Source organism: Triturus cristatus, chromosome 1_1 (genome assembly GCF_964204655.1).
Source record: "Triturus cristatus chromosome 1_1, aTriCri1.1, whole genome shotgun sequence".
NCBI lineage: Eukaryota > Metazoa > Chordata > Amphibia > Caudata > Salamandridae > Triturus > Triturus cristatus.
In genome coordinates this window covers 721,425,503-721,441,547 of record NC_140579.1, presented here as the reverse complement: position 1 = coordinate 721,441,547, position 16,045 = coordinate 721,425,503, and positions in this window count along the sequence as shown.

Below are 16,045 nucleotides of genomic sequence, written 5' to 3'. Positions count from 1 at the left end.
CAGTGGTGTTCAGGCAGTGTAGAGGTGGAGCTGGGGCTGGTGTTTTATGGTTTAGAGCAGTGCAGCCGTGTTTGGGCAGTGTGGGGGGTCGTTCTGGGGGTGCAGTTTCAGGGTTTAGGGCAGTGCAGTGGTGTTCGGGCAGTGTAGGGGGTCTTGTTGGGAATGGTGTTTCAGGATTTAGGGCAGTGCAGTGGTGTTCGGGCAGTGTAGGGGGTCGTGCTGGGGTTGGAGTTTCAGGGATTATGGCAGAGCAGTGTTTTTCGGGCAGTGTAGGGGGCGTGCTGGGGCAGGTGATTATGATTTAGGGCAGAGCATTAGTGTTCGGGCAGTGTAGGGGGTCTTACTGTGGGTGGTGTTTCATGGATTAGGGCAGTGCAGTGGTGTTCTGACAGTGTAGGGGGTTGTACTGGGGCTGGCGATTTAGGATTTAGGGCAGAGCAATGGTGTTCGGGCAGTATAGGGGGTCGTGCTGGGGGTTGTGTTTCAGAATTTAGGGCAGAGAAGTGGTGTTCGGGAGGTGTAGGGGTCGTGCTGAGGGTGGTGTTTCAGGGTTTAGGGCAGTGGTGTTCGGGCAGTGTAGGATGTCTTGCTGGGGGTGGTGTTTCAGGGTTTAGGGCAGTGCAGTGGTGTTCGGGCAGTGTAGGGGGTCTTGCTGGGGGGGTGTTTCAGTGTTTAGGGCATTGGTGTTCGGGCAGTGTAGGGGGTCTTGCTTGGGGTGGTGTTTCAGTGTTTAGGGCAGTGGTGTTTGGGCAGAGAACGGGGTCTTGCTGGGGGCGGTGTTTCAGGTTTAAGGGCAGTACAGTGTTTGGGCAGTGTAGGGGGTCTTGCTGGAGGTGGTGATTCAGGGTTTAGGGCAGTGCAGTGGTGTTCGGGCAGTGTGGGGGTCGTGCATGGGGTGATGTTTCAGGGTTTAGGGCAGTGCAATGGTGTTCGGGCAGTGTAGAGGGTCGTGCTAGGGCTGGTGTTTCAGGGTTTAGGGCAGTGCAGTGGTTTTCCCGCACTGTAGGGGGTCATGCTGTGGCTGGTGTTTCATGGATTAGGGCAGTGCAGTTGTGTTCGGGCAGTGTAGGGGGTCGTGCTGGGGTTGGTGCTTCAGGGTTTAGGGCAGTGCAGTAGTTGTCAGGAAGTATAGGGTGTCTTGCTGGGGGTAGTGTTTCAGGTTTTAGGGCAGTGTAGTGGTGTTCGGGCAGGGTAGGGGGTCGTGCTGGGGCTGGTGTTTCAAGTTTTAGGGCAGTGGTGTTCTTGCAGTGTTGGGGGTCTTGCTGGGGGTGGTGTTTCAGGGTTTAGGGCAGTGCAGTTGTGTTCTGGCAGTGTAGGGGTCTTGCTGGGGGTGGTGTTTCAGGGTACAGGGCAGTGCAGTGGTGTTCAGGCAGTGTAAGGGGTCATGCTGTGGCTGGTGTTTCAGGGTTTAGGGCAGTTCAGTGGTGTTCCGGCAGTGTAGGGGGTCATGCTTGGCTAGGGTTTAGGGCAGAGCAGTGGTGTTTGGGCAGTGTAGGGGGCCGCGCTGGGCCTGATGTTTCAGGGATTAGCGCAGAACGGTGGTGTTTGGGCAGTGTAGGGGGTCGTGCTTTGCTGATATTTTAGGGTTTAAGGCAGAGCAGTGGTTTTCCGGCAGTGTAGGGGGATGTGCGGGGGTGGTGTTCCAGGGTTTAGGGCAGTGCAGTGGTGTTCCCGCACTGTAGGGGGTCGTGCTGGAGGTGGTGTTTCATGGTTTAGGGAAGTGCAATGGTGTTCGGGTAGTTTAGGGGGTTGTGCTAAGACAGGTGTTTCAGGCTTTAGGGCAGTGCAGTGGTGTTAGGGAGTGTAGGGGGTTGTGCTGGGGCTGGTGTTTCAGGGTTTAGGGCAGTGCAGTGGTGTTCGGGTAGTGTAGGTGGTCGTACTCTGGGTGGTGTTTCAGGGTTTAGTGCAGTGCAGTGGAGTTCGGGCAGAGTAGGGGGTCATGCTGGGGGTGGTGTTTCATGGTTTAGGGAAGTGCAGTGGTGATGGGGCAGTATAGGGGGTCGTGCTGGGGCTGGTGTTTCAGGTTTTAGGACCGTGCAATGGTGTTGGGGCAGTGAAGGGGGTCGTGCTGGGGCAGGTGTTTCAGGCTTTAGGTCCGTGCAGTGGTGTTCGGGCAGGGTAGGGGGTCATGCTGGGGCTGGTGTTTCAGGTTTTAGGGCAGTGGTGTTCAGGCAGTGTAGGGGGTCTTGCTGGGGGTGGTGTTTCAGGGTTTAGGGCAGTGCAGTGGTGTTCGGGCAGTATAGGGGGTCTTGCTGGGGGTGGTGTGTTGGGATTTAGGGCAGAGCAATGGTGTTCGAGCTGTGTAGGGGGTCGTGCTGGGGCGGAGTTTCAGGATTTAGGGCAGAGCAGTGGTGTTCGGGCAGTGTAGAGGGACTTGCTGGGGGTGGTGTTTCAGTGTTTAGGGCATTGGTGTTCAGGCAGTGTAGGGGGTCTTGCTGGGGGTGGTGTTTCAGTGTTTAGGGCATTGGTGTTCAGGCAGTGTAGGGGGTCTTGCTGGGGGTGGTGTTTCCGGTTTTAGGACAGTGCAATGGTGTTCGGGTAGTTTAGGGCGTCGTGCTGGGGCAGGTGTTTCAGGCTTTAGGGCAGTGCAGTGGTGTTAGGGGGTGTAGGGGGTCGTGCTGGGGATGGTGTTTCAGGGTTTAGGGCAGTGCAGTTCGGGCAGTGTAGGGGGTCTTGCTGGGGGTGGTGTTTCAGGGTTTAGGGCAGTGCAGTGGTGTTCGGACAGTGTAGGGGGTCGTGCTAGGGCTGGTATTTCACGGTTTAGGGCAGTGGTGTTTGGGCAATGTAGGGGGTCTTGCTGGGGTGGTGTTTCTGGGTTCAGGGCAGTGCAGTGGTGTTCGGGTAGTGTAGGGGGTCTTGCTGATGGTGGTGTTTCAGGGTTTAGGGCAGTTCAGTTGTGTTTTGACAGTGTAGGGGGTCTTGCTGGGTCTTGTGTTTCAGGGTTTAGGGCAGTGCAGTGGAGTTCGGGCAGTGTAGAGGGTCTTGCTGGGGGTGGTGTTTCAGTGTTTAGGGCATTGGTGTTCAGGCAGTTTAGGGGGTCTTGCTGGGGGTGGTAATTCAGTGTTTAGAGCAGTGGTGTCCGGGCAGTGTAGGGGGTCTTGCTGGGGGCGGTTTTTCAGGTTTTAGGGCAGCGCAGTGGTGTTCGGGCAGTGTAGGGCATCTTGCTGGGGGTGGTGTTTCATGATTTAGGGCAGTACAGTGGTGTTCGGGCAGTGTGGGGTTCATGCAGGGGGTGGTGTTTCAGGGTTTAGGTCAGTGCAGTGGTGTTCCCGCACTGTAGAGGGTCGTGCTGGGGCTGGTGTTTCATGGATTAGGGCAGTGCAGTGGTGTTCGGGCAGTGTAGGGGGTCGTGCAGGGGCTGGTGGTTCAGGGTTTAGGGTCGTGCATTGGTGTTCGGGCAGTGTAGGGAGTCGTGCTGGGGCTTATGTTTCAGGATTTAGGGCAGTGCAGTCGTGTTCGAGGAGTGTAGGGGTCGTGCAGGGGCTGGGTTTCAGGGTTTAGGGATGTGCAATGATGTTCGGGGAGTGTAGGTCGTGCTGGGGATGGTGTTTCAGGGTTTAGGGCAGTGCAGTGGTGTTCGGGAAGTGTAGGGGGTCGTACTCTGGGTGGTGTTTCAGGGTTTTATGCAGTGCAGTGGTGTTTGGGCAGTGTAGGGGGTTTTGCTGGGGCAGGTGTTTCAGGCTTTAGGGCAGTGCAGTGGTGTTAGGGGGTGTAGGGGGTCGTGCTGGGGCTGGTGTTTCAGGGTTTAGGGCAGTGCAGTTCGGGCAGTGTAGGGGGTCTTGCTGGGGGTGGTGTTTCAGGGTTTAGGGCAATGCAGTGGTGTTCGGACAGTGTAGGGGGTCGTGCTAGGGCTGGTATTTCAGGGTTTAGGGCAGTGCCGTGGTGTTTGGGCAGAGTAGGGGGTCTTGCTGGGGGTGGTGTTTCAGGATTTAGGGCAGTGCAGTGGTGTTCGGGTAGTGTGGGGTTCGTGCAGGGGGTGGTGTTTCAGGGTTTAGGGCAGTGCAGTGGTGTTCGGGCAGTGTAGGGGGTCGTGCTGGGGCTGATGTTTCAGGGTTTAGGGCAGTGCAGTGGTCTTCGTGGAGTGTAGCGGTCGTGCTGGGGCTGGTGTTTCAGGCTTTAGGTCCGTGCAGTGGTTTTCGGGCAGGGTAGGGGGTCATGCTGGGGCTGGTGTTTCAGGTTTTAGGGCAGTGGTGTTCAGGCAGTGTAGGGGGTCTTGCTGGGGGTGGTGTTTCAGGGTTTAGGGCAGTGCAGTGGTGTTCGGGCAGTATAGGGGGTCTTGCTGGGGGTGGTGTGTCGGGATTTAGGGCAGAGCAATGGTGTTCGAGCTGTGTAGGGGGTCGTGCTGGGGCGGAGTTTCAGGATTTAGGGCAGAGCAGTGGTGTTCGGGCAGTGTAGAGGGACTTGCTGGGGGTGGTGTTTCAGTGTTTAGGGCATTGGTGTTCAGGCAGTGTAGGGGGTCTTGCTGGGGGTGGTGTTTCAGTGTTTAGGGCATTGGTGTTCAGGCAGTGTAGGGGGTCTTGCTGGGGGTGGTGTTTCCGGTTTTAGGACAGTGCAATGGTGTTCGGGTAGTTTAGGGGGTCGTGCTGGGGCAGGTGTTTCAGGCTTTAGGGCAGTGAAGTGGTGTTAGGGGGTGTAGGGGGTCGTGCTGGGGATGTTGTTTCAGGGTTTAGGGCAGTGCAGTTCGGGCAGTGTAGGGGGTCTTGCTGGGGGTGGTGTTTCAGGGTTTAGGGCAGTGCAGTGGTGTTCGGACAGTGTAGGGGGTCGTGCTAGGGCTGGTATTTCACGGTTTAGGGCAGTGGTGTTCGGGCAATGTAGGGGGTCTTGCTAGGGTGGTGTTTCTGGGTTCAGGGCAGTGCAGTGGTGTTCGGGTAGTGTAGGGGGTCTTGCTGATGGTGGTGTTTCAGGGTTTAGGGCAGTTCAGTTGTGTTTTGACAGTGTAGGGGGTCTTGCTGGGTCTTGTGTTTCAGGGTTTAGGGCAGTGCAGTGGAGTTCGGGCAGTGTAGAGGGTCTTGCTGGGGGTGGTAATTCAGTGTTTAGAGCAGTGGTGTTCGGGCAGTGTAGGGGGTCTTGCTGGGGGCGGTTTTTCAGGTTTTAGGGCAGCGCAGTGGTGTTCGGGCAGTGTAGGGCATCTTGCTGGGGGTGGTGTTTAATGATTTAGGGCAGTACAGTGGTGTTCGGGCAGTGTGGGGTTCATGCAGGGGGTGGTGTTTCAGGGTTTAGGTCAGTGCAGTGGTGTTCCCGTACTGTAGGGGGTCGTGCTGGGGCTGGTGTTTCATGGATAAGGGCAGTGCAGTGGTGTTCGGGCAGTGTAGGGGGTCGTGCAGGGGCTGGTGGTTCAGGGTTTAGGGTCGTGCATTGGTGTTCGGGCAGTGTAGGGAGTCGTGCTGGGGCTTATGTTTCAGGATTTAGGGCAGTGCAGTCGTGTTCGAGGAGTGTAGGGGTCGTGCAGGGGCTGGGTTTCAGGGTTTAGGGATGTGCAATGATGTTCGGGGAGTGTAGGTCGTGCTGGGGATGGTGTTTCAGGGTTTAGGGCAGTGCAGTGGTGTTCGGGAAGTGTAGGAGGTCGTACTCTGGGTGGTGTTTCAGGGTTTTATGCAGTGCAGTGGTGTTCGGGCAGTGTAGGGGGTTTTGCTGGGGGTGGTGTTTCAGGTTTTAGGTCAGTGCAATGGTGTTCGGGTAGTTTAGGGGGTCGTGCTGGGGCAGGTGTTTCAGGCTTTAGGGCAGTGCAGTGGTGTTAGGGGGTGTAGGGGGTTGTGCTGGGGCTGGTGTTTCAGGGTTTAGGGCAGTGCAGTTCGGGCAGTGTAGGGGGTCTTGCTGGGGTGGTGTTTCAGGGTTTAGGGCAATGCAGTCGTGTTCGGACAGTGTAGGGGGTCGTGCTAGGGCTGGTATTTCAGGGTTTTCGGCAGGGCCGTGGTGTTTGGGCAGAGTAGGGGGTCTTGCTGGGGGTGGTGTTTCAGGATTTAGGGCAGTGCAGTGGTGTTCGGGTAGTGTGGGGTTCGTGCAGGGGGTGGTGTTTCAGGGTTTAGAGCAGTGCAGTGGTGTTCGGGCAGTGTAGGGGGTCGTGCTGGGGCTGATGTTTCAGGGTTTAGGGCAGTGCAATGGTCTTCGTGGAGTGTAGCGGTCGTGCTGGGGCTGGTGTTTCAGGGTTTAGGTCAGTGCAATGATGTTCGGGGAGTGTAGGGGGTCGTGCTGCGGCTGGTGTTTCAGGGTTTAGGGCAGTGCAGTGGTGTTCGGGCAGTGTAGGGGGTCGTACTCTGGGTGGTGTTTCATGGTTTAGGGAAGTGCAGTGGTGTTGGGGCATTATAGGGGGTTGTGCTGGGGCTGGTGTTTCAGGTTTTAGGACAGTGCAATGGTGTTCGGGCAGTGAAGGGGGTCGTGCTGGGGCAGTTGTTTCAGGCTTTAGGTCAGTGCAGTGGTGTTCGGGCAGTATAGGGGGTCTTGCTGGGGGTGGTGTTTCAGGGTTTAGGGCAATGCAGTGGTGTTCAGGCAGTGTTGGGGGTTGTGCGGGGGGTAATGTTTCAGGGTTTAGGGCAGTGCAGTGGTGTTCGGGCAGTGTATGGAGTCATGCTGGGGCTGGTGTTTCAGGGTTTAGGACAGTGCATTGGTTTTCGGGCAGTGTAGGGGGTCATGCTGCGATAGGGTTTAGGGCAGAGCAGTGGTGTTTGGGCAGTGTAGGGGGTCGTGCTGGGGCCGGTGTTTCAGGGATTAGCGCAGAGCGATGGTGTTTGGGCAGTGTAGGGGATCATGCTCGGGCTGATGTTTTAGGGTTTAAGGCAGAGCAGTGGTGTTCGGGCAGTGTAGGGGGATGTACGGGGGTTGTGTTTCAGGGTTTAGGGCAGTGTAGTGGTGTTCGGGCAGGGTAGGGGGTAGTGCTGGGGCTGGTGTTTCAGGTTTTAGGGCAGTGGTATTCGGGCAGTGTAGGGGGATGTACGGGGGTTGTGTTTCAGGGTTTAGGGCAGTGCAGTGGTGTTCGTGCAGTGTAGGATGTCATGCTGGGGCTGGTGTTTCAGGGTTTAGGGCAGTGCAGTGGTGTTTGGGGAGTGTAGGGGGTAGTGCTGGGGCTGGTGTTTCATGGTTTAGGTCAGTGCAGTGGTGTTCAGGGAGTAAAGGGGGTCTTGATGGGGATGGTGTTTCAGGGTTTAGGGCAGTGCAGTGGTGTTCAGGCAGTGTGGGGGTCGTGCAGGGGTTAATGTTTCAGGGTTTAGGGCAGTGCAGTGGTGTTCAGGCAGTGTAGGGGTTCATGCTGCGGCTGGTGTTTCAGGGTTTAGGGCAGTTCAGTGGTGTTCGGGCAGTGTAGGGGGTCATGGTGGGGCTGGTGTTTCAGGGTTTAGGGCAGTGCTGTGGTGTTAAGGCAGTGTAGGGTGTCATGCTGGGCTAGGGTTTATGGCAGAGCAGTGGTGTTTGGGAAGTGTAGGGGGCCGTGCTGGGGCTGGCGTTTCAGGGATAAGCGCAGAACGGTGGTGTTTGGGCAGTGTAGGGGTCGTGCTTGGGCTGATATTTTAGGGTTTAAGGCAGAGCAGTGGTGTTCGGGCAGTGTAGGGGGATGTGTGGAGGGTGGTGTTTCAGGGTTTAGGGCAGTGCAGTGATGTTCAGGCAGTTTAGGGGGTCGTGCTGAGGCTGGTGTTTCAGGGTTTAGAGCAGTGCAGTGGTGTTCGGGCAGTGTAGGGGGTCGTGCCGGGGCTGGTGTTTTAGGGTTTAGGGCAGAGCAGTGGTGTTCGGGCAGTGTAGAAGGATCTTGCTGGGGCTGGTGTTTCAGGATTTAGGGAGAGCAATGGTGTTCGGGCAGTGTAGGGGGTCGTGCTGGGCGTGGAGTTTCAGGGTTTACGGCAGTACAGTGGTGTTCGGGCAGTGTAGGGGGTCGTGCTAGGGCTGGCGATTTAGGATTAGGGCAGAGCAATGGTGTTCGGGTAGTGTAGGGGGTCGTGCTGGGGGTGGAGTTTCAGAATTTAGGGCAGAGCAGTGGTGTTCAGGCAATGTAGGGGGTCTTGCTGGGGGTGGTGTTTCGGGGTTTATGGCAGTACAGTGGTGTTCGGGCAGTGTAGGGGGTCGTGCTGGGCATGGAGTTTCAGGGTTTACGGCAGTACAGTGTTTGGGCAGTGTAGGGGGTCGTGCTAGGGCTGGCGATTTAGGATTTAGGGCAGTGCAGTGATGTTCGGGCAGTGTAGGGGGTCTTGCTGGGGGGGGTGTTTCAGTGTTTAGGGCATTGGTGTTCGGGCAGTGTAGGGGGTCTTGCTGGGGGTGGTGTTTCAGTGTTTAGGGCAGTGGTGTTCGGGCAGTGTAAGGGGTCTTGCTGGGGGCGGTGTTTCAGGTTTTAGGGCAGTGCAGTGGTGTTCGGGCAGTGTAGGGGGTCTTGCTGGGGGGGTGTTTCAGTGTTTAGGGCATTGGTGTTCGGGCAGTGTAGGGGGTCTTGCTGGGGGTGGTGTTTCAGTGTTTAGGGCAGTGGTGTTCGGGCAGTGTAAGGGGTCTTGCTGGGGGCGGTGTTTCAGGTTTTAGGGCAGTGCAGTGTTGTTCGGGCAGTGTAGGGGGTCTCTCTGGGGGTGGTGTTTCAGGGTTTAGGGCAGTGCAGGTGTGTTTGGGCAGCATAAGGCGGTCGTGATGGGGCTGGTGTTTCAGGGTTTAGGGCAGCGCAGTGGTGTTCAGGCAGTGTAGGGGTCGTGCTGGGGTTGGTGTTTCAGAGTTTAGGGCAGTGCAGTGGGGTTCGGGGAGTGTAGGGGCTTGTGCTGGGGCTGGTGTTTCACGGTTTAGGGCAGTGCAGTGGTGTTCAGGGAGTATAGGGGGTCTTGCTGGGGGTTGTGTTTTAGGGTTTAGGGCAGTGCAGTGGTGTTTGGGCAGGGTAGGGGGTCTTACTGGGGGTGGTGTTTCAGGGTTTAGGGCAGTACAGTGGTGTTCGGGCAGTGTAGGGGGTCTTGCTGGGGGTGGTGTTTCAGGGTTTAGGGCAATGCAGTGCTGTTCAGGCAGTGTGGGGTGTCGTGCAGGGGGTAATGTTTCAGGCTTTAGGGCAGTGCAGTGGTGTTTGGGCAGTGTAAGGGGTCATAAGGGTTCTGGTGTTTCAGGGTTTAGGGCAGTACAGTGGTGTTCGGGCAGTGTAGGGGGTCTTGCTGGGGGTGGTGTTTCAGGGTTTAGGGCAATGCAGTGCTGTTCAGGCAGTGTGGGGGGTCGTGCAGGGAGTAATGTTTCAGGGTTTAGGGCAGTGCAGTGGTGTTTGGGCAGTGTAAGGGGTCATAAGGGTTCTGGTGTTTCAGGGTTTAGGGCAGTGCATTGGTGTTTGGGCAGTGTAGGGGGTCATGCTGGGGCTGGTGTTTTAGGGTTTAGGGCAGTGCAGTGGTGTTCAGGCAGTGTAGGGGGTCGTGCTGGGTGTCAAGAATTCCTGTCATGCGAGGGGAGGAAAACGGTAACCAGCGAAAACGGACTACATCTCCCAGGATGCTTAGCGGTTGAGAGGTTATGTAAACAGGAGAGCTGTTACATAACTCAAGGAAAACACGCCCTTATGTAAACAGGAGAGCTGTTACATAACTCAAGGAAAACACGCCCTTATGTAAACAGGAGAGCTGTTACATAACTCAAGGAAAACACGCCCTATAAAGGGAGGAACCGGGAGGTACAACGCTGTCGGATATTGTGTTTACACCGACGTACCTGCTTAGTGAAGAGCAGTGTTCCGGAGTGGTGCTCCAGTAAGGCAAGAACGGAGGTAGGTCGAGTCGTTACTCCCTGGGCCGTGTCTTGCCCCATCGTCACCTGTGAAGGACCCAGAAGCTCTACCGGATAACCATTGAGCTTCGCTTTTTGACTCGGCTGAGTCAAAGCGCAGTGGCGCTTTTGCTGGTTGGAGTCGTAACTCCCAGCCCGACCAGAGATACAGGGACTGCCAGCTGTAACGCACACCAGGAGGTGTTTGCCGCGTTACAGACTCGGAAGTCCACAGGATCGATCGAGCGGCTGCTCTCGGTTCAGTCTTCTTTGCTTGTGATTGGGGTATCGGTGACGCATCACCAGGAGGTGACTCCGCGTCCCGGTGCAGTCTGAGGAAGAGGTTGAGCGGCTGCTCCCTTCAGGTGGAGACCCCGGCTGGGTGTTTCCCTGACTCCTCGATTCTCCCCAACACTCTTCGTGCCCCTCACAGCCTACCGATTGGCATTGTCGGCCATTTCATTTCTGCCCTCTGTTGGCATACGCCGGGATCGGCGTATATGCAGAGGACGGTTAGGACCATCCGTGCTGTGGGCTGGTAACGTACTTAGCCTGGAGGATTCCAGTGACTATAACCTTTGTTTATTACTTGTATTATTTTTGCCTTCATTAAAATAACTAAACCTTCACAAGTGGTTGCGTTCTCATTATCGTGTCTGTTAAACGATCCTGAGACGTTCAGGGCGTTACACTGGGCTAGGGTTTATGGCAGAGCAGTAGTGTTTGGGCAGTGTTGGGGGTCATGCTGGGGCTGGTGTTTCAGGGATTAGCGCAGAGCGGTGGTGTTTGGGCAGTGTAGGGGGTCGTGCTCGGGCTGATGTTTTAGGGTTGAAGGCAGAGCAGTGGTGTTCGGGCAGTGTAGGGGGATGTGCGGGGTGGTGTTTCAGGGTTTAGGGCAGTGCAGTGGTGTTAGGGCAGTGTAGGGGGTCGTGCTGAGGCTGGTGTTTCAGGGATTAGGGCAGTGCAGTGGTGTTCGGGCAGTGTAGGGGGTCGTGCCAGGGCTGGTGTTTTAGGGTTTAGGACAGTGCAGTGGTGTTCGGGCAGTGAAGAGGGGTCTTGCTGGGGCTGGTGTGTCAGGATTTAGGGCAGTGCAGTGGTGTTCAGGCAGTGTAGGGGGTCGTGCTGGGGCTGGCGATTTTGGATTTAAGGCAGAGCAATGGTGTTCGGGCAGTGTAGGGGGTCGTGCTGGAGTGGAGTTTCAGGATTTAGGGCAGAGCAGTGGTGTTCTGGATGTGTAGGGGGTCGTGCTGAGGGTGGTGTTTCAGGGTTTAGGTCAGAGGTGTCCGGGCAGTGTAGGGGGTCTTGCTGGGGGTGGTGTTTCAGGGTTTAGGGCAGTGCAGTGGTGTTCGGGCAGTGTAGGGGGTCTTGCTGGGGGTGGTGTTTCAGTGTTTAGGGCTTGGTGTTCGGGCAGTGTAGGGGGTCTTGCTGGGGGTGGTGTTTCAGTGTTTAGGGCAGTGGTGATCAGGCAGTGTAGGGGGTCATGCTGGGGCTGGTGTTTCAGGGTTTAGTGTAGTGCAGTGGTGTTCAGGCAGTGTTGGGGGTCATGCTGGGCTAGGGTTTAGGGCAGAGCAGTGGTGTTTGGGCAGTGTAGGGGGTAGTGCCGGGGCTGATGTTTCAGGGTTTAGGGCAGTGCAGGTGTGTTTGGGCAGCATAAGGCGGTCGTGATGGGGCTGGTGTTTCAGGGTTTAGGGCAGCGCAGTGGTGTTCAGGCAGTGTAGGGGTCGTGCTGGGGTTGGTGTTTCAGAGTTTAGGGCAGTGCAGTGGGGTTCGGGGAGTGTAGGGGCTTGTGCTGGGGCTGGTGTTTCACGGTTTAGGGCAGTGCAGTGGTGTTCAGGGAGTATAGGGGGTCTTGCTGGGGGTTGTGTTTTAGGGTTTAGGGCAGTGCAGTGGTGTTTGGGCAGGGTAGGGGGTCTTACTGGGGGTGGTGTTTCAGGGTTTAGGGCAGTACAGTGGTGTTCGGGCAGTGTAGGGGGTCTTGCTGGGGGTGGTGTTTCAGGGTTTAGGGCAATGCAGTGCTGTTCAGGCAGTGTGGGGTGTCGTGCAGGGGGTAATGTTTCAGGGTTTAGGGCAGTGCAGTGGTGTTTGGGCAGTGTAAGGGGTCATAAGGGTTCTGGTGTTTCAGGGTTTAGGGCAGTACAGTGGTGTTCGGGCAGTGTAGGGGGTCTTGCTGGGGGTGGTGTTTCAGGGTTTAGGGCAATGCAGTGCTGTTCAGGCAGTGTGGGGGGTCGTGCAGGGAGTAATGTTTCAGGCTTTAGGGCAGTGCAGTGGTGTTTGGGCAGTGTAAGGGGTCATAAGGGTTCTGGTGTTTCAGGGTTTAGGGCAGTGCATTGGTGTTTGGGCAGTGTAGGGGGTCATGCTGGGGCTGGTGTTTTAGGGTTTAGGGCAGTGCAGTGGTGTTCAGGCAGTGTAGGGGGTCGTGCTGGGTGTCAAGAATTCCTGTCATGCGAGGGGAGGAAAACGGTAACCAGCGAAAACGGACTACATCTCCCAGGATGCTTAGCGGTTGAGAGGTTATGTAAACAGGAGAGCTGTTACATAACTCAAGGAAAACACGCCCTTATGTAAACAGGAGAGCTGTTACATAACTCAAGGAAAACACGCCCTTATGTAAACAGGAGAGCTGTTACATAACTCAAGGAAAACACGCCCTATAAAGGGAGGAACCGGGAGGTACAACGCTGTCGGATATTGTGTTTACACCGACGTACCTGCTTAGTGAAGAGCAGTGTTCCGGAGTGGTGCTCCAGTAAGGCAAGAACGGAGGTAGGTCGAGTCGTTACTCCCTGGGCCGTGTCTTGCCCCATCGTCACCTGTGAAGGACCCAGAAGCTCTACCGGATAACCATTGAGCTTCGCTTTTTGACTCGGCTGAGTCAAAGCGCAGTGGCGCTTTTGCTGGTTGGAGTCGTAACTCCCAGCCCGACCAGAGATACAGGGACTGCCAGCTGTAACGCACACCAGGAGGTGTTTGCCGCGTTACAGACTCGGAAGTCCACAGGATCGATCGAGCGGCTGCTCTCGGTTCAGTCTTCTTTGCTTGTGATTGGGGTATCGGTGACGCATCACCAGGAGGTGACTCCGCGTCCCGGTGCAGTCTGAGGAAGAGGTTGAGCGGCTGCTCCCTTCAGGTAGAGACCCCGGCTGGGTGTTTCCCTGACTCCTCGATTCTCCCCAACACTCTTCGTGCCCCTCACAGCCTACCGATTGGCATTGTCGGCCATTTCATTTCTGCCCTCTGTTGGCATACGCCGGGATCGGCGTATATGCAGAGGACGGTTAGGACCATCCGTGCTGTGGGCTGGTAACGTACTTAGCCTGGAGGATTCCAGTGACTATAACCTTTGTTTATTACTTGTATTATTTTTGCCTTCATTAAAATAACTAAACCTTCACAAGTGGTTGCGTTCTCATTATCGTGTCTGTTAAACGATCCTGAGACGTTCAGGGTGTTACACTGGGCTAGGGTTTATGGCAGAGCAGTAGTGTTTGGGCAGTGTTGGGGGTCATGCTGGGGCTGGTGTTTCAGGGATTAGCGCAGAGCGGTGGTGTTTGGGCAGTGTAGGGGGTCGTGCTCGGGCTGATGTTTTAGGGTTGAAGGCAGAGCAGTGGTGTTCGGGCAGCGTAGGGGGATGTGCGGGGTGGTGTTTCAGGGTTTAGGGCAGTGCAGTGGTGTTAGGGCAGTGTAGGGGGTCGTGCTGAGGCTGGTGTTTCAGGGATTAGGGCAGTGCAGTGGTGTTCGGGCAGTGTAGGGGGTCGTGCCAGGGCTGGTGTTTTAGGGTTTAGGACAGTGCAGTGGTGTTCGGGCAGTGAAGAGGGGTCTTGCTGGGGCTGGTGTGTCAGGATTTAGGGCAGTGCAGTGGTGTTCAGGCAGTGTAGGGGGTCGTGCTGGGGCTGGCGATTTTGGATTTAAGGCAGAGCAATGGTGTTCGGGCAGTGTAGGGGGTCGTGCTGGAGTGGAGTTTCAGGATTTAGGGCAGAGCAGTGGTGTTCTGGATGTGTAGGGGGTCGTGCTGAGGGTGGTGTTTCAGGGTTTAGGTCAGAGGTGTCCGGGCAGTGTAGGGGGTCTTGCTGGGGGTGGTGTTTCAGGGTTTAGGGCAGTGCAGTGGTGTTCAGGCAGTGTAGGGGGTCTTGCTGGGGGTGGTGTTTCAGTGTTTAGGGCTTGGTGTTCGGGCAGTGTAGGGGGTCTTGCTGGGGGTGGTGTTTCAGTGTTTAGGGCAGTGGTGATCGGGCAGTGTAGGGGGTCATGCTGGGGCTGGTGTTTCAGGGTTTAGTGTAGTGCAGTGGTGTTCAGGCAGTGTTGGGGGTCATGCTGGGGGTGGTGTTTCAGGGTTTAGGGCAGTGCAGTGGTGTTCAGGCAGTGTAGGGGGTCTTGCTGGGGGTGGTGTTTCAGTGTTTAGGGCTTGGTGTTCGGGCAGTGTAGGGGGTCTTGCTGGGGGTGGTGTTTCAGTGTTTAGGGCAGTGGTGATCGGGCAGTGTAGGGGGTCATGCTGGGGCTGGTGTTTCAGGGTTTAGTGTAGTGCAGTGGTGTTCAGGCAGTGTTGGGGGTCATGCTGGGCTAGGGTTTAGGGCAGAGCAGTGGTGTTTGGGCAGTGTAGGGGGTAGTGCCGGGGCTGATGTTTCAGGGTTTAGGGCAGTGCAGTGGTGTTCGGGTAGTGCAGGTCTTGCTGGGGGTGGTGTTTCAGGGTTTAGGGCAGTGCAGTGGTGTTCGGGCAGTGTGGGGGTCGTGCATGGGGTGAAGTTACAGGGTTTAGGGCAGTGCAGTGGTGTTCGGAGAGTGTAGGGGGTCGTGCTGGGGCTGGTGTTTCAGGGTTTAGGGCAGTGCATTGGTGTTCCTGCACTGTAGGGGGTCATGATGGGGGTGGTGTTTCATGGTTTAGGGAAGTGCAGTGGTGTTGGGGCAGTGTAGTGGGTCGTTCTGGGGCTGCTGTTTCAGGTTTTAGGACAGTGCAATGGTGTTCGGGTAGTTTAGGGGGTCGTGCTAAGACAGGTGTTTCAGGATTTAGGGCAGTGCAGTGGTGTTAGGGAGTGTAGGGGGTTGTGCTGTGGCTGGTGTTTCAGGGTTTAGGGCAGTGCAATTTGGTCAGTGTAGAGGGTCTTGCTGGGGGTGGTGTTTCAGGGTTTAGGGCAGTGGTGTTCGGGCAATGTAGGGGGTCTTGGTGGGGGTGGTGTTTCTGAATTCAGGGCAGTGCAGTGGTGTTCGGGTAGTGTAGGGGTTCTTGCTGGTGGTGGTGTTTCAGGGTTTAGGGCAGTGCAGTTGTGTTCTGGCAGTGTAGGGGTTCGTGCTGGGGTTGGTGTTTCAGGGTTTAGGGCAGTGCAGTTGTGTTCTGGCAGTGTAGGGGTTCGTGCAGGGGGTGGTGTTTCAGGGTTTAGGACAGTGCAGTGGTGTTTGGGCAGTGTAGGGGTCGTGCTGGGGCTGGTGTTTCAGGGTTTAGGGCAGTGCAGTGGTGTTCCCGCACTGGAGGGGGTCGTGCTGGGGCTGGTGTTTCATGGATTAGGGCAGTGCAGTGGTGTTCGGGCAGTGTAGGGGTCACGCAGGGGCTGGTGCTTCAGGGTTTAGGGCAGTGCAGTGGTGTTCGGGCAGTGTAGGAGGTTGTGCTGGGGCTGATGTTTCAGGGTTTAGGGCAGTGCAGTGGTCTTCGTGGAGTGTAGGGGTCATGCTGGGGCTGGTGTTTCAGGGTTTAGGTAAGTGCAATGATGTTCGGGGAGTGTAGGGAGTCGTGCTGGGGCTGCTGGTTCAGAGCTTAGTGCAGTGCAGTGGAGTTCGGGCAGAGTAGGGGGTCCTGCTGGGGGTGGTGTTTCATGGTTTAGGGAAGTGCAGTGGTGTTGGGGCAGTATAGGGGGTCGTGCTGGGGCTGGTGTTTCAGGTTTTAGGACAGTGCAATGGTGTTGGGGCAGTGAAGGGGGTCGTGCTGGGGCAGGTGTTTCAGGCTTTAGGTCCGTGCAGTGGTGTTCGGACAGGGTAGGGGGTCGTGCTGGGGCTGGTGTCTCAGGTTTTAGGGCAGTGGTGTTCAGGCAGTGTAGGGGGTCTTGCTGGGGGTGGTGTTTCAGGGTTTAGGGCAGTGCAGTGGTGTTTGGGCAGTGTAGGGGGTCTTGCTGGGGGTGGTGTGTCAGGATTTAGGGCAGAGCAATGGTGTTCGAGCTGTGTAGGGGGTCGTGCTGGGGCGGAGTTTCAGGATTTAGGGCAGAGCAGTGGTGTTCGGGCAGTGTAGAGGGACTTGCTGGGGGTGGTTTTTCAGTGTTTAGGGCATTGGTGTTCAGGCAGTGTAGGGGGTCTTGCTGGGGGTTGTGTTTCAGTGTTTAGGGCATTGGTGTTCAGGCAGTGTAGGGGGTCTTGCTGGGGGTGGTGTTTCAGG